Consider the following 9,393-nt stretch of genomic DNA (forward strand, 5'->3'; position numbering starts at 1 on the left):
TGCTAGGTTTGTACCCTAAAGAGAACAGGAAAAATACTTATACAAAAATATTTATAGCTGTACTTTGTGGTGGCAAAAAATTGGAAAATGGGGGTGTCCATCAATTGGAGAATGGCTGAACATATTATGGTATCTAGTATCTGATGGTGATGGAATATTATAATGCTAAAAGGAATGATGAACTGGAGAAATTCCCTGTGAACTGGAAAGACCTTCAGCTACTGATGCAGAGTAAAAGGAGCAGAACCAGGAGAAAGTTATACACAGAGATAGATACACTGTGGCATTGAATGTAACAGACTTTTCTACTAGCAGCAATGCAATGACCCAGGACAATTCTGAGGGACTTATGAGAAAGAATGCCGTCCACATCCAGAGAAAGAACTGTGGGAACACAAATGCAGAAGAAAAACATTTGATCAATCATGTGGTTCGATGGGGATATGATTAGGGTTTTAATGTTAAAAGATCATTCTATTGCAAATATGATTAACATGGAAATAAGTTTTGAACAATGATACATGTATAACCCAGTGGAACTGTTTGCCGGCTCCAGGGGGGGGGGGGTGGAAGGAAAGAGGAGTGAGGAAAATTCATGAATCATGTAACCATAGAAAATATTCTAAATAAATAAAAAAGGTACTATAAACAAACAAACAAAAAAAGAATCAACTTTTATGTATCACCTTTTACATGAAGTTTTTCCTAATTGCCCAGTTGTTGATGCCTTCCCTCTTGTCACCTTATATTCCTTTAGCATTTGTCTATATGTTTATAGAAGTAGTTAGAGGGTTCAGTGGATAGAATGCTGAGCCTGGAGTCAAGGAGACCTAAATTAGAATCTGGCTTCAGATTAGCTATATGAACCTGGGCAAGTTGTTTAAACCACTTTGCTCCAGTTTCCTCTTTTACAAAATGAGTTAGAGAAGGAAATGTCAAAGCACTCTAGACTCTTTGCCAAGAACACCCAAATGGACTCATGAAAAGTCAGATACAACTGAACAACACAAATATGTGTATACGCAAGATTAGAATAGCTCCATTATCCTCAGTCATTAGCACAATGCTTGGTATGCAGCAGGTGCTTAATGAATGCTGATAGGTTGATTTGAAATCACTGTTTATAGGGGAAAAAACCCTCAGTGCTAAGAGGGCTAGAGATTTTTAGCACTGTGATCCCCCAAATTACCTTATCCTGGGAAATGTGAGGAAGTTGATGCTTTTGAGAAGTGAAAAAAGAAGTTGCCCAAGCTTACTTCCTTTGGCTAGCTCAAGTAACAACCAGTACCCAGGTGCTACAAGACAGGCTACTGCTACAGTCAATATCTGCTACTGGTCTCACTGATTTGATTAAAGCAAAGTGCAGTGAATTGCATTTATGCATAAATACTGGATGATAATCATACTAATGACCATGTGCTTTGCATTAAAACAGCAGGATGTACATCTGTTTTCCCAGAAGCACAAATTCAAGGGGGTAGCAGTAAAGCCCTACCTACAACCAGGAAATAAATAAACCACAACACATCAGGGCAGCTTGTGTGTTTCCCCAGAATCAGAGCAAGCAGACAGATGCTGTATTTATTCACATCACTATTGCTGTACAGCGAGGAAGCATGGCACCCAGGGAATTGTCCAAGACTCAGTCTGGAAAATGGAATTCAAATCTAAACTAATGCTAGTTAGGTGACCCCAGTCAAGCTAGTGAAAAGCCCTTGGTTCTCAGCTTCCTCATCTTTAACAAGAGGGTCATATTTGCAACACTTACCTCACAGTCTTTTTAAGAAGAAAGCATATGTTATTCTTTTGATTTGTGCCTCATACATTTATTACATTTTAGTTGATATTGTAGTCATTTCTCAATTGCTCTATAAGCTTGTATAAAGTTCCTACAAAATGCCAGGCACAAAGCAAAGCACTGAGGATAGAAAGCAGGACAAAAGACAGCCCCTGCCCTCAATCTGATGGAGGAGACAACAAGAAAACAAATATGTACAAACAATCCATGTATGGGACAAATGGGAGATAACAGAGAGAAGGCATTAGAATTGAGATGGTTTGGGAAAGGTTTCCTGTACAAAGTGGAATTTTAGTTGGGACCAACTATCTATGTCTATCTCCTCCTAATGGCTAAATTTTAAGCTTGTTGGAGGCAGGAAACATCTTGTTTCATCTTTGTATCTCCTCTAGCACTTAGCAGGTACTCCATAAATGTTCATTGAATTGGGCAACTCACATCTACAATCTGGATCTCATTTTCCTCATCTGTAAAATGAAGGGATAGAACTATTGATTTCTGAGGTCTCTTTCAGTTCTAAATCCTATGTCTATAAACAGATGAGTGTGATGAGACAGACAAAAATAATAGCTGGAAGATCAATTGGCTTTCACTACTGAATGTCATGATGTCTGACTAATCCAATCTAGAGACAAAGGAACATCTACAATAAATCCTGGAAATGCATTTAAAGCTGTTTTGAGTTTAACCCTCTCCTTCCATGCTGTCAAAGCCCAACTGTTGCCCACTATAATTGCTGAAATTTTTTCATCATCAGCTTATACTCAACATTTACATGTGAGGAGTTAAAGCCAATCTCACTGTAGCATCAATAAGCATTTATTGTCTGCTAGGTACCAGGGACTGGGCTGGTTGTTTTAATTCAGCCTCTCTCTACTGAGAGTCTGGACACCACACAGAAAGACAGAAAGGATAGGTGAATAGGAACAACTTTATACAACAAAAAGAACATTGAAAAGAAATCTTTGATTGAAACACACCATTCTTTATTTCCTCCATTATTTTTTCTCTAGTGTAAGCAATATGCCTTGTTTTATAACATGATGAACATGGACAGATCTTTTACTTGATAATGTATGTACAACCTGTTTCATGTTACTTGCTTTTATGGGGAGAGGAGATGGGCAGGGGGGAGAGAGAGAACATGGGTTGCAAAATATCAGAAAATGAATATTAAAAATTGTATTGACATATAATCTTGAAAAAAATATAATAAAAATAACCTTGAAAGACACCTCTGATCAATGAAATGATTGACAAGTCCTCAGGAAGATGACTGAAAAATGTGTCTCACTTCTTGGCAGAGAGATAGATGATAGACCAGAGATCTAGAACAAGATGTATGTTATCAGGAACAATCAACCCATGGATGTGTTTTTCATGACTGTAGTTATTTTTTTTAAATAAGTGAAGGATTTGGGGTGAATAAATAGTCAATTTGGGGTAGGAGGAATAAGTGATACAAAAAAGAGAGTTCAATGAAACATTTAAAAAATATACAGGAGAAAGTAAAAAAAAAAGCAGTTCCAGAGGGCACATGAACAAGAACTCTGTTGTTACTACTGAATTAAATTTAATACTTACCTTAAAGAAAAAAACAAACAAAACAAAACTATGCAAAATAGATGTTCATAGCATTATAATTTTCTTTCTCCTTGCATAAATGTAGGGTATATGTGCATTGCCCACATAAGTTATGTGTATGTCTATAAGGGTTCATTAGCAGGAAGGTTTTAATAGATATTTTGGGAGTGTTGCCCATTCCTCTCCAAGAGAGAATTTTATCCCTGCTTGGAAGAGAGAAAAAGAAAAGATCAAAGACTCTCTGCTCTGCCTCTCTGGGATAGAGTATTGGTTTAGAATTATATCTATCCACCCCCTAAATAATGATAGTCTAGGGAAATATTTTCCCTTAATGATAATATAGCTAGTATTTATATCACACTTATGTGCCAGCTATATAATAAATGTTTTACAAATATCATCTCTTTTTATCTCACCAGGACTTGGTGAGGTAGATGCAATTTTTATGCCCATTTTACAGCTGAAGAAACTAAGGCAGGAAAAAGTTAAATGATTTGCCCTAAGTAGTACAGCTAGTAAGTATATGAGGCTAGATGTGATTACCACTTAGATGCCTCAGATTCAAGCTCCTCTTCTGGTCACTATACTTTAAAAAGGAAGGAATACCCAAGGTTAAACTAAAGCCTTTACTTTTCCCATCCAATGTTGGTTAAACAAAAGATCCTGACAAATGTGAATAAGGAAACCCATTTATCTCATTAGAATGTAAACACAAAAAAAAAAAACACAGAAAAATTATATAATTAGAATATATCAGAAAATACACTAAGTGACTTTTGTTACTTTTGTGACTTTTGGTCTCATTTTTCTATGTATGTTGTCATTTATACTCTTTATTTTAAAAATAATATTGTTTCCCCAATTACATGAAAAATAATTTTTAATATTTACTTTTTAAAATTCCGAATTCCAAATGCTCTTTGTCCTTCTCATCCTCCCTTCCTCATTCCCCAACCAAGACAAAAAGAAATCCAATATAGATTTTATGTGTGTAATATTGTAAATCATTTTTCCATATTATATACATTTTTTTAAAATCTGAGGTAGTGAGTTCCTCATGGATCCACACCATTCACCTCAGACAGTACCCACACACATATACACACAAGCATATCTTTTACTCCTCTCCTCATGAGAATCATTCTCATTTATGTGTTCAGAATTTCTGAGAAAAGGTCCTGAAGAAGCACTTTGTTTACATCTTCAAAAGACATTGGCAGTCCTATTGGACCAGAAGCATAACTTGCCCTGTAACTTTATAGCTTTGCCACATGCTTCATATATTTTTTCTTCTGTATGTATTCTGTGGGCATGCTCACCCTTCCAAATGATGGCATATGTGTGTATGTATATGTATGTGCAAATATACATATATATAGTGCATTGATATACATACACATATGTACATATTTGTTTAAGATTATATGCAAAATTTATAGTAAAAAATCCATTTCTAATTTTCTTGCCACAATATTTATTAAGTACCTTTGTTTTGAACTAATTATCCTCTGGTTTACTAGTAGAAATAACTTTGTTGCACTGAGACTGACACCTCTAGTTTCTTTCTTGTTATTGTTGATAGTGTAGTTTTAGGCAATTCAACAAACATTTATTAAATATTCCTTTTAAGGCACCATACTAGACATTGGAGCTGAAGAGACAAAAAAAAATATTTGCTCTTGAGGAGTTTATATTCTCCTGGAAGTAGATAGGAAGCAGGATATAGTGAATCTGCAGATAAGATTAATAATAATAGGTAGAATTTACAATTTACAATACACTTATCAAAAGACAACCATATACCACAAATTATTTATTCATTCTCCTAGGAATGGAAAACCCTCAGTTTCTAATTCTTTGCCACTTTTACAAAAAGAGCTGCTAAAAATAGTTCTGGACAGGTAAGTCCTTTACCTTTTTTTCTGATTTTTTTGGGAAACAGACCCAATAGCAGTATTGCTGGGTCAAAGGGTATACATAGTTTCGTGTCCCTTTGGCTGTGGTTCCAAACTGCTCTCCAGAATGGTTGCATCAGTTTACAGTTCTATCAACATCATATTTTTGTTCCAAATTTTCCTATATCCCTTCTAACATTTATCATTTTCCTTTTTGGTCATGTTAGTCAATCAGATAGGTATGAGGTGGTATCTCCAAGTTGTTTTAATTTGCATTTCTCTAATTAATAGTGATTTGGAGCACTTTTTCACATGACTGTGGATGGTTTTAATTTCTTCCTCTAAGAACTGCATGCTCATATCCTTTGACCAGTTATCAACTGGGGAATGCTTTGTATTCTTATAAGTTTGACTCAGTTCTCTATATATTTGAGACATGAGGCTTTTATGAGAAATACTTGCTATAAAATTTCCAAAATAGTTGTTGTTTCCCTTCTAATCTTGGTTGCATTGGTTTTCTTTGAACAAAACCTTTTTAGTTTTATGCAATCAAAATTATTCAGTTCAATTTTCATAATGTTCTGTATGTCTTGTTTGGTCATAAACTCTTTGCTTGTTCATTAAGTCTGACAAGTAAAACTTTTCCATGTTCACCTAATTTGTTTATAATGTCACCTCTTATTTCTAGATCAATTATCCATTTTGACTTTATCCTGGTGTATGGTGTGAGATGTTTGTCTATCCCTAGTTTCTAGCATGCTGGGTTTTTTTTTTTCAGTTTTCCCAGCAGTTTTTGCCAAATAGTTAGTTCTTTTCTCCCAAAACTTGGGTCTTCGAGTTTATCAAACACTAAATTGCTATGGAAATTAACTGCCATGTGTTGATTACCTAATCTATTCCATTGATTCACTATTCTATTTCTTAGCTAGCACTAGATTTTTTTATTGCTGTGAACTGTAATTTCAAATGAAAACTGACAATAGAATACTGTGAAGATAAGTTACCTTTTCTGAGTATCCCAAATATGAGGTGGGGGTGCAGATGCTACCTAAAGAAGTCATTAAATAGCATTCATTGACTATCTAGTATGTATATAGAGCTATACAAATAGTAGATCAGAGAAATATAAAACCTTTTATTAATTTGTGCTTTCATATACCAAAGATGAACAGTTATCTCTGATCAGTTTCTGAAGCCAAATATCCATCTTTCCATTTTAGCATACTTAAACATTTACATAATAAGAATATCTATTACATAACTTTTATGAAATTTTCTGCCAGGTCAGAAAAAGTTAAATTACATTCAATTCAACATTTCCTGAGGGCCTTCACACACATATACACATACATATTTATGTATCTATGTATATATATCACATTATACACATATCTATGATTTTTAGATTTGCCATTATTATCACCCCCAATTCTGTGAGTAATTAGTTGAATTAGTATTCCCCATAAGTCATCTTTCTTTCTGGTGAGACAGATGCCAAAACTCTCAAACCTCATAGAACTATAGTTATGCCTATCTTAGTAATTTATCATTGAATTCAAGCAAAAAGAGACCTTAAAAGCCATTGAATCCAACTCCATTTACAGATGAAAAAACTGAGTCAAAGAGAAATTAAATGACTTGTTCAGGATCACAGAGCTAGTAAGTGTTAGAGAAGCAGGATTGTAACTGTTCTTTCAGACTCCAAACCCAGTAATCTACCCACTATGCAACCCAATAACGCTAATTCTATTTCTGCTTTATCTATTTTATATTAGTTTTTTGTATATGCCTTCTTCTGTACCTCACCCTCACTTACTGAAAACTACATTGTATCTAGTATAATAAATGAAAATTAATGGATATTGATTGATTGAAAGTTCTTTGGGAACAAGGGCTCTTGCTTGCTTTATTTGTAAGGCAGAATGCTGTAACAAAGATCCCTCAGGAACAAACCATTGACGGTTTCTTTGATTCAGTTTCCTCTTTCATAAAATGAGGAGGATAATACTTGTCCAGCCTCCTAGATTCATGAGAAATGTTTTGTACACCTTAAAGCCCAAGATATATGTGTGTCTTTATTGTCAGGCTCCATATCCTAGCACAGTGCCCTGTGTATAATAGATAATTCACTAAATGATTATTGAATAGAGCCTGTCTACACATCACAATGATTGCAGCATTGTTCCTTTGCATTGGACAAATGAGAAGAATATTCAGAATCATGGAACTAGATAGCTAAGCAGAAACTGAATGGTGAGGTGAAAGGGAATAACCCAAATCAAGAATGCTACAAAATAAAAAATTTAAAAAGCCAACATCCTTGAGTTGGAGTTCAGTTAGAAAATGTGCGGTCAGTTAAAAAGAGAATGGGATTCTTCAATGGAAAGTGCTATGTCTTATTTCAGTTTTGTACCCCCAGTGCCCTGCAAACTTGGTCTGGTTTCAAGCAAACTTTGCAGACAGTAGGTCTTCACAAACTATTTGTCAAATCAAATTGAATTGATAATCTGTCTTTGGAATAGCAATGTCTACAACTTTGCAGTGGGGTGCTACTGAGTATTTAATGAAGACTCCAAAAAGATGGAAATATGTCACATTTTTTAGATAAATCTCTATTGCTAATATTTTCTCCATCAATTTCTTAAGTCTAGACAATAAATAAAGCCCTAATTTGTAGTTTGCAGATTTCTGAAGTCTAAATGTTCACACTGAAAATTTAACACTCTGAGCTGCCTTTTATATATTGTTGTCATATTTCATCTGGAGATTCTGATGTTGATGAAGACAAGAAAGAAGAAGGGGACCTCTTCTCTATTGCATCTAACTGATTTAGCTGCATCAAAAGGAGAAGTAGAGAGTGGGCCTTTTGAAATTTTTGTTTGGATTACAGAATTTACATTCATGCTTTTCTTTCCAACAGTACTCCCTCTCAGTAAAATGAGCTAATAGCCCATGTCGTGACCAATTTACTGGACCACGGAAAGAATAAAATATTATTACATTTGGATACATTAAATAAAATTCAAAGCATTAAACAAATGTAAACTAATTGGAAAATAGTGTGAGGCTGAACTGGGCCATTGGACTGTGAGGAAACAAAGTATGTTAATTCTAATAGTAAGGTGGCAAAGGGAAAAATATAATTATCAGTGGCTATGTAAATACAGCAAGAACTCGAATATTATTTGGTCTGGTTTCCAGCAAAGCTGTATGTTAAATAGGCAGGTCAAACGTTCACCCCAGTTCTCCCATTAAAGTAGTTGATCATAGTAAGAAGAAAAAATGCTGATCGAGCTCTTCTCACTGCTGAATACATTTGGGGAAATCTAAATTCAGTCACAGAGTATTTAGGATATGTTGAAATGTGGCTTTTGCAGTAATGGGGATGTCACAGCTGGAAGCTCAGCTTTTTAAAAGATAACCTTTAGATTCTCTCTATATGATGACAGGTGCCTTAGTTAATTATGGCAGGTTGTCTATCTGCTCAATTAAACTAGAATATTGTCAAGTCAAAGAGCCATCTAATTAGATGATGTAATAAATCAGATACAACTAATTCAGTTGTTCTCAGTGCCGTAGCACTATTTTTAAGGTCACTGCCAAGGTGTAGGCAATTAGCAGCTTGTCTCCCTGAAGTAGTGGGCTGACCAGGCTAAATTACACCTTAGTGGGAAAAGTAATATAGCTCCAGTTTTCTGTGTTGCTATTATAAACAACATAGCTGCTCTCTTCTTTGTTGGTCTACATTTTTTTCTCATAACCTAGTTCTTTGATTCAATAAAAAATCTGTCTTTGGAATCATTTACTTCAGTTAAGCATTCAACATGGAAATACAGTGTATCTTCAATAAACTTTAGGGGAAAGGATGATTGAGATGTTTATTTCTGGTGGATTTTCCTCTAAAGCAAAGGTTCTTAACCTGATACCATGAACTTTCTTGAAAAAATATTTTAATAAATATTTTATTCTAATTGATTTTCTCTGTAATCTTATATTTTTTTTTATTTTTTTTTATAAGGGCAAGCTAGATGCCACAGGAGATAGAATGCCAGGTCTGGAGGAAAGAAGATTCATCTTCCCAAATTCAAATCTGGACTTAGACATTTACTATGTGTG

Source organism: Monodelphis domestica, chromosome 2, assembly GCF_027887165.1.
Source record: "Monodelphis domestica isolate mMonDom1 chromosome 2, mMonDom1.pri, whole genome shotgun sequence".
Lineage (NCBI taxonomy): Eukaryota > Metazoa > Chordata > Mammalia > Didelphimorphia > Didelphidae > Monodelphis > Monodelphis domestica.